At 41.0% G+C, this 19,450-nt stretch overlaps 1 non-coding gene and 1 pseudogene across 1 annotated transcript; one reads left to right on the plus strand and one right to left on the minus strand.

Moving 5' to 3' along the window:
* Positions 1-2,505: 2,505 nt before the first annotated feature.
* Positions 2,506-2,577, plus strand: TRNAC-GCA. The gene has a single exon. It is a non-coding gene; the product is annotated as a tRNA-Cys (tRNA).
* Positions 2,578-9,552: 6,975 nt separating this feature from the next.
* The window catches only part of LOC124887785, a 14,114-nt pseudogene continuing 4,216 nt past the window's right edge, over positions 9,553-19,450 (minus strand).

Consider the following 19,450-nt stretch of genomic DNA (forward strand, 5'->3'; position numbering starts at 1 on the left):
TCTTCGAAAGGAGCCTTTCCCGCAAGGAGAATTTGTTAAGCTCAAGCCTAGAGTTGATGGACCATTCAAAGTTCTCAAACTCATTGGTGAAAATGCCTACGATGATTGAACTACCAGCTGAGTATAAGGTTCAGAAAGGTCAAAATCTTTCTGATCTTTCTCCTTATTATGGTCGATGAAAGACTAACGACTCGGGGGCGAGTCTTCTTCAACTTCGACGAGGAGAACTCAAAATAAAGAAAGTTGTTTTGGCTGTAGTTTTTCCAGGTTGGGTAAATTTCTTGTGAAATGTCATATAAGAGAGGGGCTTTCTTTCTTCAGCATATGAGCGAAATTCCCCCGGGTACCGAAGTTAGCGGATAGAGAGGGCGGCGGGTGGTCACGTCAAAGTGTCCCAATCATGGTGATCAAACCCTCTTTTTGTTAGAGCTCCCAGCCTTGCTACGCTGACAAAAGATGCCCTTCATCCTTCTTTTTTCCCTTTACCCTTCCTTCTCTCTTTCTCATCTGGCTTGGTCTGGTTGTTCGCCTAGTTGGAGGCTTTTAGCTCCATGCCGTAGGTCAGGGGTCGGTGATGCATTTTCCTGATGTTTTTGATGTTGTTGATTTTGCTTACACGTCAGTGTGAATCATACGCCGGATGTAATTAGATATATATCATACCAAAATCTATAGTCTAGTGGAGTAGCCTCCGTGCCACATATACTGGTCGATTTAGTTCATTCGGGACACATGGGCCAAGAAGCTCTAGGCAATTCTCACGATCACGATCGATCATGGTTCAAGCGGATCACAGTGAGTCACAGAGAAAACTCTTTTCTTTTTGTCAAGTGCTTGACTCTTCCGAGCCCTTTGTTGTAAGGTGGGCAAGCACCTTGAGATAAAAGATAGGTTCCGAGCACAGTTCAAGCAGAGAAAAGCCGAGACCTGCACCGCTGAAGAGAGAACCGCTTCAGGGAAAGCAGCCGAGATCAAAAGTAGGGACGAGCCCAGGGAGTTATTTCGTAAAATCCATCTTTCATTTTAGATAGTTGTAAGTTCAGAAAGCCAGTCAAGCAAGAAAGCAAGTGTTAGTTCAAGTCGGAACTAAAAGCGTGCCGGCGTACAGGTTTTGTTCAGGCATAATGGAGAGTTAGCTGTACCCATAGAGAAATATGGAACATTGCAGGAGCCACACCAACCCTGATATATCCATATCTGATCCGACGTAATGAGAAAAGGGCATCTGCCATTCAGGTGTAAGAGGGTGAGGTCGATCCAAACTTTTCTTTCCAACTTACGGGCCGAAGGGCGTGAGTGCAGTAAACGCTTGAAAGACTATATCAAAGTCAAATCTTTCATCCCTTCATCTCTGCCTGTGTCGACACTGCTATTATAGCTTTTGGGTTCTTTCCCCACCCAGTCTCCCCTGTGCGGGAAGGGTCAAGCTTGGGGACTTCTCATTTGTGGGGAATCAAACTATCACACAACTAGCATTCCGGTTCTACATATCAAATTGGGGTGGGGAGTTCTGGTTTGATTTTAGAGGGATTCCCTATTGCTGGCATAGTGAGAACTACAGAAAGCATAGTTGCACGGAAATAGTCTGTTGGACAGAGGGCTGTTGGTCCAATTAATTACACCATTTTTTATTAACGAAATGGCTATCCAAAATTCTCCTTTCTTTTTTTTCCTCTCTACGCCTTCAACAATGAATTTGAAAATCTGATTCTTTCTCTACCGCTTTCTGACGAATGACTGATAGGAACGGATTGCCTGGGCTTCCCTGCATCCGATCGACTCATACCTCCCAACCCTATCTCCAGGATCTCATTTAATAGATCCAGCCATAGCTTCATTGTTCATCTTCCCCTTGCTACCGTATTAGTGAACTTTACCAGCCTATGCTGGATGGGATTGGATTCAATTCAAAATTCAAATTGAAGTATGATACTTTTCTTATATCTGATAATTCTATATCGGAAACATATATAAATAATAAAACATATATAAATAATATATATCCATCTAACAATTTCTCTTGGGGTGTTTACATATACTCATAATTGTTGTTATAATTATTGCTAATAATTATAATTGAGAAGGATTTTTTGATTGAAAAAATCCATACTGATTAGTTATATATCAAGTTGTATTTTCTTATGTCATTAGGAAAACAAAAATTGGAGATTCAAATCCAAGAATCGTTCATGCATTCTAAGTCAATAGTTAATGGTTCCTATTTTCATAAAGTTGAATTTTGGATTTTGCGACTGAAAATCCACATTTGATTTTTCAATAGAGTTCAATAGAAAGGTAAGAGAAAGTTTTGAACATTATGAATTTTGAGATAGACTCAATCGAAATTGAAAGGATGAATCAAACCCAATCAAAAGGGAAGAAGGATTAGGATTTCTTTGACTTTTAGGAAAAATTAAGGAAAACAGAACTCAAGGTGCAAGTACGATAAAAAAGCAGTTCAGTAATCTGAGAAAGTTTTCATCTATTTTGTATTTGTAGCATTTTGGCGACATGGCCGAGTGGTAAGGCAGAGGACTGCAAATCCTTTTTTCCCCAGTTCAAATTCGGGTGTCGCCTGATCAACAAAAAACTAGAAATATCTTCTTTTCTTCTGTTGATATAACCCGCCGAATGATTCCCCAGCAGAAGCAGAGAAGGCAGAATGTTGATACTTGTTTGATTCTAAACGTCTGGTCTGGGGGTTTTTCTAAAAAATTAGAAATATCCTTGCATTGCATATTTAGGCTTAGGCTAGGCTTCAAGGAAATATTCGAATGCTAGAGGGGCTATCAAGACTTCGCAATTACGTTCTACTACAAATACAAATTTTCTCTTACTAATCCATTGTATAATGACTGGACCTTGGGTTAGATTGGAGAGCCCGATAGGAAATATAAATAGTTGTGGAAGGGGGCGGAAGATACTTTATTATATACGAGGAACTCATGAAAATCTCTGAGTGCTCAAGCATCCAATCAATTGAAATGAGGGTCAATAAAAAAAGAATAGGACCTATTATTCCTACATGTTCCATTAGTAACATTCCTTAGTGCGGATTTTGCTTGTGTTTAGATAAAGATCTAGTTAGACTTGCCAGGTAAAACCTAAAAATGGCTGGAGAATAATTGCTAATCCTCAATCCTCATCCAATCCAACTCAAGCACCAGCAAAGGTAAGAAAGGCTATTGGCCTACTCGAGACATTGAATAGTGTCAATTAGCTCCTTTTCAAGCAGCAAGAGGGCTTTCTAACAAAGAGAACTCCTCTAGTGGAAAAGAAATAATCACTCACCTCACGAGGAAGGGTGGAATATAAGATTCGAATCAAATACGAACATATTATTAAAAGAAAATTCCCAGGCATTGGTCACAAACAGGACAATCGAACCTGAAAGGACAGACATAGATTGACCTACCTACTAAGAACCGGACAGTCGAGAGACCGAAGAGATATTATATTGATTGGTTTAATCACAGACCAGACAGACAAGCATCAAAACCCAGAAAGCCACCAACCATCGAAGCGTTAGCCGTAAAGCCTGATGGAGAAGAACCCCTCTTTCGCGTAAACACAGAAAGGAAAGTCAACAGTCCTGAGACTATTCTTTCAAAGAGCGCATTCCCATTCCCTGTACCCTATTATCTTATCTAGCGGCTCTTTCTGTGCGTGGTTCTCTTTTATACTCTTAATCTGGGAAGCAGGCACCCTTCTGTAAGCCTTCGAGAGGGTTCGTAGCCTTGCTAACGGTTTTCAACCTCACTCAGGCCATAGCTCGAATCTAGAAAAGTTTTTTTTAAAGTGTTCAAAAATATTCTGTGAACAAATCAGCTCTTGCAGCTCATAAGGTGTGCTCTTTCATTCATTAGCTAGGGATTTGCATCTTGATTGCCTGCGAAAGCCATAGCTCTTTAATTTCTTAGAAGAACTGGCCTTATTTAGTAAAGTAAAAGCCTTTTCTTCCTTTCCTATCTCAAGTTGTTCTCCGTGAATCCACCTATTGAACCAGCTTTAGATTAAAGAAGATCGGCTATAGAATCAAAGAAAGGAGCGAGAGACCTTCTGGCGCCCCGGTTCCTTCTTTCCCCAACTCCTTCTTCTCAGAATAAAAATATTGGATTAGCAGATGATTCGGGAATAGAGCAGTGGCCCTATATTGAGTAAGGGGTAAGAAGGTGCTCTTGCTGCTAAGTTGGAATTGGGGAAGTTAAAGCAGGACGTCTGGTGTGACGTCGTCCCTATGGACGTATTACATATCCTACTCGTATTACCTAGGTCTTCCAACTAGGGTGTTACCTGCGTAGAAAACCTATTTACTTTTAACGGCAAACGCGTTTCTTGCCATCAGAAAACTTTGGTTAGCTAAGGAGAAAACGTGTTGGCATACCATTTTTGGACGTGGTGGAAGAGTATATAGAATGCTATGCCTTGATAGAAAAGCCAACTAGCAGAGCCAATGCGAGGATAGGTGGTATGTCGTAGCTTTAAGAGATAGGGTCGGAGTCTCAACTACCACACAACTACTATACCAAACGCACTCCACGAGTGGATTAGTTTTGTAACTAGACAGAGACTCTTAAACTATAGGGGTAAAGCAGGTCATGAACCCACAGTTTTGTCACAGCTTTGGAATCCACACGCTAGATGCGAGGCTTCTTGTCGAGGCACAGCTTTTATTCCACGGTTATACCATCGCCTTATCGTGTTCCAGTAGCCGTACTTGCTACTGTCTTGGTGTTCCAAGGCTTTCTATCTAGCTTAGCAGCCCTTCTTCTTCTGGTGTGCCATACTGGAATGGAAGATGAATTTTCTCTGGCCGTTGCAGGGCACTTCTTTGACTAAATCAACAAGGGCTTTAGGAGTTACACCGGTTTGCCTTCTAGCTTGACTGAATGGACTGAGACCGAGGAACAGCTATCGTGCTACTGGCTTTTAACCAAATTTCTACTTTCTAGCTCTTAGCTTGACTACCTCTATCGAGAAGCTCTCTCTCGCTTCATCCCAACCAATTCACAGACGATGAAAAGAAGTCCTCAAATCCTAAGTACACTAAGTGGGTAAAGATGAAGCAGTTGCTCATTAGCTGGATCAACACCACCTCTGGATGGAAAGAACAAGGAGCTATCAAATGTCAATCTCTTTTCTTTTATGCTGCATGAAGCTACCTTCCATCGGCACATTATTTGCTCTGCTATAACGATTGAACTAAATGGTAGACCATCGAGAGTGATTGAACGGCTAGCCAAATCTTCTCATTTGGAGAAAAATTATGGTGGAAATGCGGTTGAAAGCTGAAATGAGATGACAAAATGAGTGAAAGAAGTTACTGATGAGCATAGGTAGAGGATGCCCTTTTAGTGGCCTTGTGCGGTACTCAATAAAGACAAGAGCAGTCGATAGTGCCTTTCATAGAATGGTGCCTATGGGAACTAAGGGCTAGAGGATGCTAATCACTAATAGAATCTACGGTCTCAGTTGGCTGAAACCTTTCGGATTGCATCCTCTTTTGCTTCTACAAGAGTGTAGCGCGAGCCTTGCACCCTTCAGCTGACGCTCTCGTTTCGCGCTGGTGCCTTGCTTCAATGCTAAGGCTTTTATAGCTATGAAGTTGTTATTTCTTCTTTATAGCGTTGAAGTTGTTTTTTGCTTTCACTTCGGCCTTGTTAGATAGAGTCTCACTTTAAGGTTGAGTAGCTTCTTGGTCGCCAACACTCAATCGTCTAACGGTTGCCAACTTTCAATGAGTTCTCAGACTAGAAGACATAGTTGATTAGATCCAAAAACTTCTGCATCTCCTTGCATCCCCAACTATGAGTGCCACATAACATCACATTGTAGTAGGCATCTGTAAGAAAGCCGTGATGAATAGCGTCATCCCCAAGCACTGTCCGAACAAGTTTAGGCATGGTCCATTCCGGGGGTAATACCCTCCCGACTTCATGCACACACCTGGTGTATTCATCACATACTTTAGAAAAGAATTTCTCAAAGTCAGGTGGAGCACTTTGCGCGTCGGGTGCTGTTGAAGAACTTGTTGATATGCTATTAGCGAAAGGGAAATAAATAGGACCCCTCCGCATAAATTCTAAATCGCTAAGCATTGTATTACCAATAATTTGATAAAGGACGATTTGATTCATTAGTATGAGTTAAGTTCTTGTTATCAAGTAGGGGTCCTATGGAATGGGAATCTCCGATATTGGAACCAATGGTCGCTAACTTGCTCAAGTCGGTCTCATACTAGTTTTTCTGAGGTAGGTTAAAGTTAGTTTAATCAAATCTTTAATCAAAAGTGAGAAATCATAATATCATATAATAAGCGTAGAAACTGTGGATCATAGACGGACATAACAAAACTTGAGTGAGTGAGCTTAGTGACTTCTTTTTTGGGTTCACTCCAGCACTCCTATAGCTAACCTGTCGCAGGAGATTTATTTATTTACAGGAAAAAAGGGAAGGGCATTGAAGACCAGGTCTTAGTCGGGCAGACGCCGACTTATATGATGAAACTTTTGGGGGCTTGACTCAATATCAGGAACCTACTTACTAGCTTGAAGGATCCTTAGCTTGCCTCCTCAGAGTATCCCAAGTGAGTCTTTCTTCTTGTCTCTGTCAGTAGGATGGCACAGGGCATATTTGGCTAGACGAAGAGATCAGAACATCCACACTCGATCTTCAGTCTACTTCAAAGGAAAGAGGGAGATAGAAAGCAAGACTTGCACACACCTGCATTATTCACAAAGACTACTGTAAGGGCATGGCACCCCCGAAATCCGAACTACAACAAAAAAGGGGAAAGCTCAATCACCAATCGAGTCGACAATCCCGAAGAAAAGGATTCAACTCAGTTCAACTTACTTTGCTCGAGAGACCTAGGATCATAGATAGAATCAGAGGCGGGGAATAGTAAAAGAAAGAGAAAAAGCGGGGTAGAGAAATAGGTCAACTCATCAGGCTCATAACCTGAAGATTGCAGGTTTGAACTCTAGGAATAATTATTATTTGACTTGTTCTTATAAAAGTCAAAAAATGGAAATGACTATTTTGGCAGTTTGTCTACGTGTTCGTTTGATGGAAGAAAAGATGGTTTTTTCCTTCATTCTTATCTTCTGGAAACCTGGGTAAGATATGTTCCAATTTTGGGGAGACTTCTTTTTTCTTTATCTTACTTCCAAGTCGGTCGGGTATCTGTTTATGGATTAAATTTCCCAATTCGCACTGTCTTCTTCGGGTGGAATGTCTGGGAACTCAATTTCACCCAATTCTGATTGCACTATATTCGTGGCGGGGGGCACGGCCTGGGATGAGAATTTTGGCTATCAAGAAACAAGGGAAGATCTTTGTAAAAGAGAATACTCATATTATATATTCATATATTCTAAATATATAAATAATATATAATATATATATAAAGAATTTGGTTATGCCATTTTGGGCTTTGCTCTAACCGAAGCTATTGCATTGTTTGCCTTTCTAATCTTATCCGTATTCCAAAGAAGGAAGAAGCAAGCACCTTTTTGCTTTTGAGTTGCAGATTACCTATGGAGAAACTAAAAATAGTACACCATCCTCAGACTATCGGGAGTGGTTTGAAGATAGATTGCTCCTTGCTCACTTATAGGTCCCGAATCAGGCTTTCAAAGCAAAACCTGCTATCGACGCATTGGATCTTTTCCTGATTTCTTAATCTGTTGCGGAAGATGTACGCATGTCATGAGAAGACATAAGGAATAGGGACATAGTTCAACTCCTTCCGTTCGTTCACTTCAGCTTCAGGTCGACAAAGGAGGATTTCATTGCTTGATCATTCGCTACCTGCTCTTTTCTCTAGTTTAGTAGGTTTCTCAGTCAAAATAGGAGCTCCCTTCTTATCTTTTATTTACCAAAATGTATACCTTGAGGCACCTTCGTTATGGGTGGGATAAATTGCTTTTGATCGTATCCAACGCCCTTCCAAAGAAAAGGCGATTGCTAGTGAGCAGGAGGACGAAATGAGGGGTCCAGGGATCCTATTTCTCCAAAAGAAATAAATAGAATAAGAAAGTCTGCCCAAGGCATGTACCAAATCTTTCACATACCCCCACCAGGTCTCTGGCTCCGCAAAGAAACTAGCTAAAACAGAGCTCGCATGAATTGGGTTGATCTTTAAGCTAGAAAAACCCATGTTTAGAGTCCAACGAAGGTGGAAATGAGTTTAGATCATGAGATTATTCTAGCAGAGATAGGGGGAATGCTTTACCAGGTCTTCCTTTTGTCCAAGCTAAGGAACTTAGGATGAAGAGTCCTGACAAATGATGATTCAAATGAGATTCGGCATCTGACTATTACCAAAATGGAATGTGCATGTCTGGCTTTGGCTTAGTGAGCAGACGAGTTCTGACTTCATGTCGGAGGGGTTTACTTAAGCTGAAGCTACTAAAGCAAGTGCTAATTCCCAGTCCTAAGCATTAGCAGTCACTGGTTCTTGATTGTTCATCCCGGTGAAAAGATTAATGTTAGTATCGCTAGTATAATGGATTACTATTACAGTGAAGAAAGTCAAAAGTAAACGACTCTTAGTGTACTTTAGCTGTCAGTAGTACGACTGCCATAGATTCCACTTAACATGGGGAAGTCTGCCCGTCTATACGGGTGAACTCCCTTCGGTCCCGTGGAGGGCTTTTTGAGTGACGATTGAAGTAGTCCCAAAGCCCCTACCTCTATAGATGAGGAACTCGCTTACTTACATATCTTTATCAGTTCTCTCTCTCACGAATTGGATTTGAACCAATATCTCTGGGCGACTTTCCTTTTAGTCGATCGTGATCCCACCTACCCACTTACATTATCCTTCCTCCGACCCTTTATCTTCTTTATCTTTATCTTTTGCACTTCTCACCACGTCAGCTATTCATTTTATCATAGTGTCCTTCGATAGGTTAGCCACCTCCTTGTTACAAAAAGAAGATCTCCTTTCTTCGTTATTCTTTCGAAAAAACAATCCAAGAGAGTTTGGATTCTATTTTTCATTTGGTTTGGTTCATTCTTTGACTGCTCTGCTCCCAAGAGAGACTTTTTCTTGCTCACGAAAATTGCCGATTGGGTTGGTCCAACCAAGAAGACATGGGATGGGAGTCCTGGGGCATTGCTTGGGCCGATTTTAGTAAAGACTGGCTACAACAAAAGATCCTTCACTGCACACAAACTTGATATCTGTCTTCATTATCGGCTACGTGCTATTGGAGATAGAGCAGTGGGAGATTGAGTCAAAAGCATTTACCACGCTCTCAATTCAATGATCAAGCCAATAAGTCTCTTTCTATACAAGGACTCAAGCACATAGAGGCAGGCGATGACCTTTTTTTTTATCCCTAAGTCGTTGGAGTGCTAAAGGAAGCAATCCCATCTAATCAAGTGAAAATCCTTCTATCTTCCATTACTCCGCAACCTCCTGCCTTCCTTAAGGTTTGAGTTGAGTTGCAGGAAAGCTAATTCCACAATCGTCTGACGGTCGCCAACAGCTCAATCATCTTTAGGTGTCCTATCATAGGTCTAAGGATTGAGAATGGAATTACCCTATATCGAATGAAAAAGCACTGGATGAGGGTAGTAGTTAATCAATGAAGAAAAGATATCAGGAAATATTCTTACCTAAGGCAAAGTTGTTAGAAAATTCTCATGTACGGTATATATAGGTGCACGTTGACTCAATAATGATTCCACTACTTTCATGGCTATGTATGCATCCTTCTGATGAATAAAGTTAGCGCATGCTGAGGATTGAGTCATTTGCTTATCCCTATTCATAGTAGGTACTCTTAGAGTAACCCGTTGTCTCTTTTTGGTAGTCCTTTCATAAATGATTATCTCTTCATTTACGAAAGACATATAATCCTGTTTTGTAGTGTAATATGGTACACTATAGACAACTGGTCGATCTCTTACAGAACAAAACCAACTAATGGTAGTTATCAACTTCATTAAATAGACTATGTCTGGATATTTAAATTTCCCAAATTCATTGCTAAGTTTTGCGAGGTTATAGCTGTCCTTTCGACTAAGTAATTCACCATATTTTAGCCTAATATCCTTTTCCATGCTAATCAATGTCTTCCCATAGATCAATGGCATGAATAGACTTTTGATGAGCTTTCTATCTAACTTAGATTCAATGATTTCCATCTGTAATTTCTCATTTATTCGATCATGCAAAAATGCCTTAAAATCTTGTAGCAAGTAAAAGTACACATCTTATATTTTCCCATCAGGGTAGGGAATAAGATTTGTTCTCTTAGCCATTTTTTCGTTAAGCAATAAATAACTCATGATCTGATAAGCCTAGCAACAACATCTTGAGTTATTGGGACCCTATTAGATTCTTCTACTCTATCATTACACAGGACCTTGGCTATGAACTGAAATGGATCACTAGCACCCTTAGCGATGCTTATTAAACTCTCGTCAGAAGCATAGATCAAACTATGGTTTTCCTTATACCATTTTAGACCATCATCATAAAGATTGAATTTCTTATACTTAAAGGCAGCTGATGTGGCTACTATGTCCTTAGCTGACTGGTTGATTCCTTCTTGAGGATTGTTGGAAAATAGAATGAAACTTCTTGCTAAATCACACTCATGAAAATGCAAGATACCACTGCGGTAGATTCTTCCACGGAAGTCCATAAAGGCAGGCAGATAAAAGACATAACCCTCATATGCGGATGCTAGCCTGATTATAAAATCTTCATACCTAGTTGTCTGCACCCTATTTGCTAATTCCTTAAAGAGATCACTAAGGCTACAAACGTTCTTTATATCCTTATTTAGGAACTAAGATTTCCTCAGAAGATCATAGGCTTCTTTCAGATTCACATGTGCCAGTATACCTGGCATAAGAAGACCTACTTTTTCTAAAGTAGCACGATGATTCTTAATGAACTCCAATATATTCGAATTTATCTGAAATCCTTGTCTCTGAAGCCCATTCAATATGTTGCACATGTCTTTATACCAATATGAATAGAATTCTATATAGAAATTGCTTAGGTCACAGGATGATATAAGACTAAACTTATTTAATGATTTAAGAACCAAAGAATGATATATATCCAAGGTAAGACTACTTAAGTAACCGCCTACCATATTCGATAATAGAAAAGGCTTTCCTTTATCAGTGTCAAATGGACCTTTTTTTCCGATATGTGTTCCCACCAGGGATGAAATATTCTCAATGCACGATTCGGAGAAGGCTGATTGCTAACCTCAGAACCCTCACTATCTTCAATAAATTGACTATTGAAGATAGTGTATGAAAAGAACTAGAATATTCCAACAACGAATTAGAAAAGCTTACCATATTCAATAATAATTGGGATTCAAATACATTACAAGTAAAATCTCACCGGATACAACTTTATTCACTTCATTAAGTCTAGGGGCTGGCTATCGTTCTTTAGTGAATAACCCATTGGATGTTGAAAAAGTCTTAATAGATGTAGTATCATGTGGACCGGGTTATGTTGGCCCTTACTTTACTCTTATTATGACTGGTGTGTTGTTTGGTACAAGGTGGACCATAGCTCTATATCAGACCCATCTCTTTTTTGCCCCAACATAGACTACGAGGCTTTTTTCTAGCCCTAACATCAAGTACCAGGTTTTTAGGTTATCAAGTTTCTAGAAAGAGTGAGTAGGACACAGTCAGAATCAGTGAACCAAGCTATGAGCAATGAACCTTTGTGTGAATTAGCTATTCCGGCTAGTGAACCTCTTCTCAAGGCTGTTGGATTGGGGATTATGGTCTCCTTCATTTTAGCAGCAGGTATAGTCCCAACCGAAATAGGATGGGTTTATGCTTCATTCTGGATTATGTAGCTATCAAAAAAGTGACTGAGGCAGCGGGTATAGTTCATTCTCATGCATTATTGTAGGAGTTCATTCTCATGCATTGTTGTTGGTTAAGGGTCATCGGACCTTTTAAAGTAGATCTAAAGGGTGAGGTCCCTCCTTCTATTCTTTGTTGAGGTAAGGGGAGAAAAGTACTATAAAATGAATCAAACTGTTGGAAATCTATTAGCTATAGCAACCCTAGGATATCTATTAGCTATAGCAACCCTAGGAAATCTATTAGGTCTAGCAACAATGGAAATATGCAGTCTATATACACTTTTCTTCATTGATGAACTACAAACCTCATATAGTGCTTTTTTATTCGATATAGCTACCAACCATTCTTAATCCTTAGAACTATGATAGGACACCATCAGACGATTGAGTGTTGGAAACCAAGAAGCTACTCGACCTTAAAGTGAGACTCTATCTAACAAGGCCGAAGTGAAATCAGAAAGTGACTTCATAGCTAGAAAGCAGAAAGCGACTTCATAGTTAGAAAGCAGAAAGCGACTTCATAGCTAGAAAGCAGAAAGCAAAAGCGGGTTCTTTCTATTCATTTCCAGCAGGATTTTGTCTCTTATTGCATTAACTAGGACTGCTAAATACCTTAATTTACTGAAAGCTCTTCTGCTTCTTAGATTGATTTGATTACAATCTGATAGGAGTTCTGGCAGCTAGGAGAGGATTAGAAGCATAACCGAACGTTAGAAAATATGCACTTTGATTCGCACTTTATGTCGCTAACATCACACATGTAGAGCTAACAGGTGATGGGAAAGTATTTCTAACCTCGGGATAGGAGGACATTTATCGAGCTTTTCCATGCAGTCTCTCACCCAGAGCGGTCTACGGATTAACCCGTAATGCTAGAATTCATTGAGTTTGATCCCGAAATCACGTAGCTAAAATAATGGATAACCTTCTTTGTTATGCCGGTGCTCTGGTCTGTTGTCTTGCCTTATCCTTACTTTCCCCAGCTCTCCTTTATTTTATGAGATGGTTTTCATTCACACGGCCAGAAAGGGTCTTCGTAAGGATCTTATTTCAAACGGGTATTGCAAGAAAATTGGATTTCATATTGAGCTCCAAATATACGCTATTGGGATGGGATGGCTCCTACTAGCTCTCCCCCTTAAGAACCGCACGTGCGAGTTCCCCCGCATACGGCTCAAGTGGCGATGGCCCTTTCCTTTGCACTTGGTAAGCGCTTTGCTGTAGCCAAGCTTACTGATAGCCTATCGGCTAGAGCCAAGCTTTGACCATGACTACTCGTCACTTCTGGCCACCTTATTCTGTCAACTGAGATCCAAGTCAGCACCGGCAAAGCTCTCTTGATTCCTCGCAGCCGGGCTGGCTTGGAAGCAAGCTACCTCTTGCCTATCTCACCCCCTTCCTTCAGCTGGGTAACCCTTCACTTTTTGGATCGTCTTCTGTCCAATGCGGTAACCCCTCATTTTTTGGTTCCCATTGGGTTTACCTTGTTCACAGGTCGACCACATGGCAGCAAGAAAAGGCAATCTTGTTCTATACTCCGGTGATATCTTTCCTACCGAGACACACAAACTCCTATCGTGTCCCAGATTATATTCTGTGAATTGAAAGGGGAAGCCTACTCATCTATCAGCTCCTCTCATAGATCGGTGTGGTTTTATGAAGCGTCTAAGCACAGTTCTCTCAAGTTGTTCAATCAAGAGGGTTGCCGCCACTCCTTAAGGTTATCTGTTGTATCATACACTTCTTGCATTCTGTCCCATGCTTCATACCTCCTCTTTCTTCTTAAGGTAAGATAAAGGGCCAGGCATGGTGGGGTAGGAGCATCCAGTCGGCAATCTTTTTGGCTTAACCAAGAAGTCTTATGTCCTCCGAGTCGCACAGCGTTTTAACCGAAAGAACTTCTTGCTCAATTCATACCTTTCTATTTTTATGACTAGAAATTCTTTCTTGATTTTCATCCAAAATTGTTCTCTGGACTTTTTATCAATATGAGGTGATCGTAAGACAGTATATAAGACTCGTGATTCAGGCAATCCAATCTTCTGTGTGTAAGGCAGAAGCCCCCAAAAATGGTTTTCCAAAAATGGGTGATCAAAAGATCGAATTACTATGCCTATCTTGGTGGTCGTTACTTTTGGTGGTCTTTGTTTTTGGCTGACTCATCTAAGTGCTCTCCTTTGTCTCATTGTTTATCTCCTAATCATTCGATTCCGCCCCTAAGGCTAGCTCCTACTCCTCCTTCTTCTCCTGATGGATAGGATCCTCCTTGGTTGTTGGGAAAATTATGTTCAGCTATTAAATCCCTATCCCTATAGATCTAATGACGTGTATACTGACTATCATGACGTTTATACCTACTATCATGACGTGTATACTGACTATCAGGACGTGGTTACTTACTTAAATAAATGTATACTTACTTATGCTATTATTTCCCTAAGTTAAGTAATTCCACCCACCATATACATTTTTTCATTGCTGTGGGCTAAGCTAAAAAAGACTATTTCAATGATGGCCCTCCATGGATTCACCTATATAAGCAGCGGCTAAAGTTGCAAAAATAAGATCTTGAATACCACTTGTAAATAATCCAAGGAGCATGACAGGTATAGGAACTACTAAGGGTACTAAAGAAACAAGAACAACAACTACTAATTCATCAGCTAAGATATTCTCAAAAAGTCGAAAACTAAGTGATAAAGGTTTTGTGAAATCTTCTAAGATGTTAATGGGTAAAAGGATTGGGGTTGGTTGAAAGGTAAGGATAGTGTGATTGGCCGATTGGTTAGAAGGTAAGGATAGCATGATGAACTAGTTTTGGGTCTTTTGGATCATGGGCCAGAGCTACTTGGGTTTAGCCCGCTGAACATCATTTGGATGGGCTCAGATCCTTTGCATGATTCCATATGCCTTTGACGGGCTTTGAATTTGGACAGATCTGGAGGGCCTTCTTGCATGGACTTGGGCTTGCTTTGATGATGGGCAGGCCTTTTCTTCGCATAGGCCTTCCCTATAGTACTGGGGCTAACGCGCTAGGTCGAGTGGTCGCCGAAGCTTGCTTGTTAGTATAAAACTAATGAAACCTCAAACCAACCAATATCAAGACTACTCGGGCATACTTAGCCTTTCCTCCTAAGATAAGAGCTTTCCACCAAGCTTGTCACTTTTATATACCTCTTCACTAATTACCTAGTAACTTTGAAAAATGAATTTCCACTAGGGTAAAGTAAAATAAAGGGAAGATGAAAAAACTACTACCCTAGCCTAGTAAGTAGTTGTCTATTTCACGTGCCCTTCCTGTACTGACTTACTGTATACCGCTGTTAGTGAACACTAAGGTCTTAGTGGATTGACAGAGTGAGCTGTAAAGGTAGAAAAAAAGAGATGAACCAAGAGCAAGAGCTTAGGTCTTTTTCTAAGTAAGGACGGAGCTGTTGAGTGAGGATTGGCCGAGGGGAGTCCATGATGTAGTTGGGTACAAATAACCCAGTAAAAAAAAGACACATAGAAGCCAGTGGGGTAGACGGATCACATGGTTTTGTACTGGTCAGTTTTGAGCTGTCGAGTAAGGATTGCTCCATCTCTTAATAAAGGGGCTTTGGAACCCAGTCTTATTAGACGTTAGACGAGAAAGGGGAGTACTCTATGATGTACGTTCTATTATTGTATTGGCTCCTGATCGGTCCACGTGGCGATACCCGAAGGACTTTTATTTTCTCTTAGAGCTTCCAAATAGAAGTTCTCTATTTCAGTGCCTCAGAGCTTGCATTCCTAGCTTCGGATTCCATTACTTTAAGCAATTCTATCACGCACGGCGAATCGAGTTCAAAGAAGTCTCCCCACAGCTTACTTCGACCTTTCTAATGTTGCAGCTAAACTAACAGAGGAAGGAGGAGGGGGGACATCCAATTGATCACAAAACTGGAAGAGGTTCGATTCCTCTTTGATGTGGTTAAGCCAAGAGCGCAAAGAGCATGCGCGAAATGAGAGCGTCAGGAATGGGAAGACAAAAGAATGCCCGAGTACTCTATCTACCAAAAGAAATGATTGAAATAGAGCGAAGAATGGAAAGGCAGGCTGCGAAAGCGCTGACTCAAAGGCTGATAGAATTGAACTCAAAGGGAAAAAGAAATAGGCTAAGCAAGAGGATTTACCATCGATCGTGAAAGATGAAGTGACTTACCAAGAGCATTACCCATCAGGGGCTGCAGGGACAAGAGCTATAAGAACTAAACCAAAAGAAAATGGTCATAGAAGGCTAGATTTCAGAATAAGAAAAGGCACCTTATTAGCACGATAGGGGGATGCTTAGACAAGCAAAAAGCATTCAACAAAACAGAAAAAATTCTTTCTTAGGAAGGATTCCCCTTACTGGGGGTGGGACTATTACACCAACTGAAGTTTAGGAAGGAATGGAAAGATAGAAAGCTTGGAGAGCTAATGGAAAGAAATACGTAAGAAATAACAGATCCACAATAGAAGTCGAATACGATGTTGTAACTAGGGGTAAGATACAGACTTCAGAGCATCAAGTCATACACAAACCAGAGTGACTTCACTACCTGAAGAAAGAAAGCTACATCGGCAGGGTCGAAGAAGACGTGTAAGACATCGAGGGGCCGGGGCTTCTTTATTGTAAGGCATCTAGAAGCCCAATTTTAGGCTTTTTTGTCATGTCTTATGGGCATGTTCACAAAGGTAAAGGCTCTCCATGGGTAGCGTCTGCTTTGGCTCAAAGCTAATAGGCTGGCAGTCTTGAAGTGAAGAAGAATTCTTTAACTGTTCGGTGTCAGCATATTTTCCTATCTCTAACTGTTCTCCCAACCGGGCAAGGTAATCGGCTAACTGGGAATTCATCTTCAGAGCTAAGTCCCAAGGAGGCAGGTTGGAATGTACGGGTGTAGATTAGCGTCTCGTCCTATGAATGATAGCCTTTGAAGGCCGCCCACGGGATGCGTGTATGGTAGTAGCTTATGTTAGCTGCTTATCCGATGCCTTCTTTATGACTTTCAACCAAATTGAAGAAACTCTTGTTTAGTCAGGACGTCGTTCCCGTCCCTTGTGGTGCTTTTTCAACCCTTTGCTTCGCAACAGTCGTCTTTTAGCTGACTGGTGAGTGTCAAAGATAGACGTGTCATGCCGCATGAAGAAAGCTATCAAGCATTGAATAAAAAGAGGAAGGCTTAGGCAAGGTTGTCGGAGAGTCGACACTATGAGATGTCAATAGAGAGAGCAGAAAAGCTAGTCATGAGTGTTCGAGTCTATAAACTTGTCAAAGAGGGTTTGAGCTCAACTAGGCTATGGGTTGTTATTCTGGTAGACATCACCCGAACGCCGCATCCTAGACTGATGACACTTGCTCAATCTCTAAAGCAAATTTGGAAACTTCGGAAGAACCAATCTCGAGAGGTTGTATTGGGCGGGCGATAGGGACTCTGGATTTCTTTTTGCTGGCAAGGCATCTATACCGTAGATATGTTGTGGAATCACCAATGAATCTAAGGCCGTGACGGGGACCAGGAGGAGCAGACAAAGAGAGTATAGAAAGAGTAGAGTCTTCACTCAGTCCATAAGAGAACTCCCTCTTTGATTGACTTCATCAGGAATCCTGAGGGTCCTGCCCTTGCTCTTTATCTTAGTGTGGTTGACCACATTCCTGTTTTCAACCTTGGTAGGTCTTCGATTCTTCTTATCGATCCGCTTCAACTCGATCGGATCACGAGATAACTTGTCTGAGCTTTCCCTCACTCTCTGTCTCAACCATTCATTCTAGTGATCTTTGCAATCAATCTCTCCCACAATAGCTAAAAGCTGCCGTCAGCGCTGTTGCACGAGTACTATGACAAACCCGTACCACGAGTACACTAACAAGAGAGGAACTACGAGCAGAAAGACTCACTCTGCTACTGAAATTCAAGAGATTGTGTTTAAATACAGAGAAAGAGAGAGTCAGTCTCTTGAGCGAACGATCAAGAAATGCAAAGATAAAGGGAATGGTTAGTGATGATGGCATAGGACACAGAAAGTTCCTTCTCTCTCTTTTGAATCCCAGGGATTGTCTCAGGGAAGAGGCCAGTCCCTGAAAAAGCCATCTCAATTGGTATCATTTAAAGGTGAATATAGGCCTGATTGAAGCATAAAAGTGAAATAATAATAATGAGAGGCTTTTATCCATTGACGGTTATCTTACCTGTCTCCTACACTACGCTCTCAACTGGATCAATCGCTTTGTCCTGATTTATTGAACAGGTGCCCTGTGGAACATATTTTATGGAATTTCACTCTTTATTCCATATTTCTTTTCTTACTGATTGAATTCAGGTAGAGAGAGCAATATTCGATAAAAACCCTTAGTCCGATAGGGGGATAGTATACATTCAATCCGGATAAGATACTGAGATGAAAGATAAATCAAGCAAGAGAGGCAAAAAGGGGGTTGCTTTCTCGAGTGAGAGTTCTTTTTTGGGGTTAGTCTAACCGTCCTCATTCTAGTTAGTAGGCGTGCAAGTAAGAGGATAGTAGGCGAAATTCTATGAATTGAATGGGATTTCAGCTTTGACAATCGTATCCTCCCTGCAGCAAATAAGGTGGAGTGGGAAAGGCAGAGAAGACAGGAAAAGACAAGCTCAAACTTCAGCATTTCCATTACCTGCTCCAGTAAAGGAAGCATTTCCAGTGAATAAGAACTAGAATTGTTGAAGAAACTACTAACTCTAACTATCTAACTACACTGATCGGGGTCGATCTCACTGACCCCTTGCTTCACCACACCCAAACCGAAGGCTGAGGAGAGCAGAATAAGGTGAAGGAGCATACTGCTCATCAAGAGCTTGGTTAAGTGTCCAAGACCGTATGCCTTGCTGGTTGGATCTGAATCCGAACTCAATGATTGCAATTCAAGAAGAATAAGAAGAATTGCTTAAGTAAGGTAGTCGCTTCTTTTTTTCGATATACCGCTCAACTCGCAGAGCGAATGAATAGAAATCTATCCGAATATCATGAATATCCTTCGCCCCTTATCTCCTCATCTTCTTATTTATAAGCCACAGCTTACTTTGCCATTTTCAATTTCCCATAGAATCTCCGAAGTTTCAAAGGTAGCAAATGGTTCTATCTTCTTTTTCAGGATGTATTCCAATAAGAGGAAAAAGATGAAAACTTTGGCTGAGATTTATTCCCGCACAACTCTCAGTCATGAATCTCCCTCTCTTGGGGTAGCGGAAGAAGGGCTAAGCCCATTGTATAACTCGATAAGCTTCCCCCCTTGTCCCCCTCTGCCCCCAATACTTTGGGGATACCCTCTAATTCCATTATTCCAGTGCCTCCCCATTCACCTTCTTCATCGGGAATGTCTTCCATAAATGAAATTCTATCTCCTTACACCGAAAGAAAGGTATGTGAAGCACAACGGAGAATAGAGAAGGAAGTCTCAAGCATTGCAAATGAAAATGGGATCACTTTGGATGAGGAAGCGCCTTTTGTTTTGGGACAATGGGTGCATGGAGAATCGTCAAATTTGAATTATTTGACGTCCATTTTATCTGATTTGAGAACAATGAAAGAAAAAAGTCAATGGTTTGAAAGTG

The sequence above is a fragment of the Capsicum annuum genome, chromosome 10 (assembly GCF_002878395.1).
Source record: "Capsicum annuum cultivar UCD-10X-F1 chromosome 10, UCD10Xv1.1, whole genome shotgun sequence".
Taxonomy (NCBI): domain Eukaryota; kingdom Viridiplantae; phylum Streptophyta; class Magnoliopsida; order Solanales; family Solanaceae; genus Capsicum; species Capsicum annuum.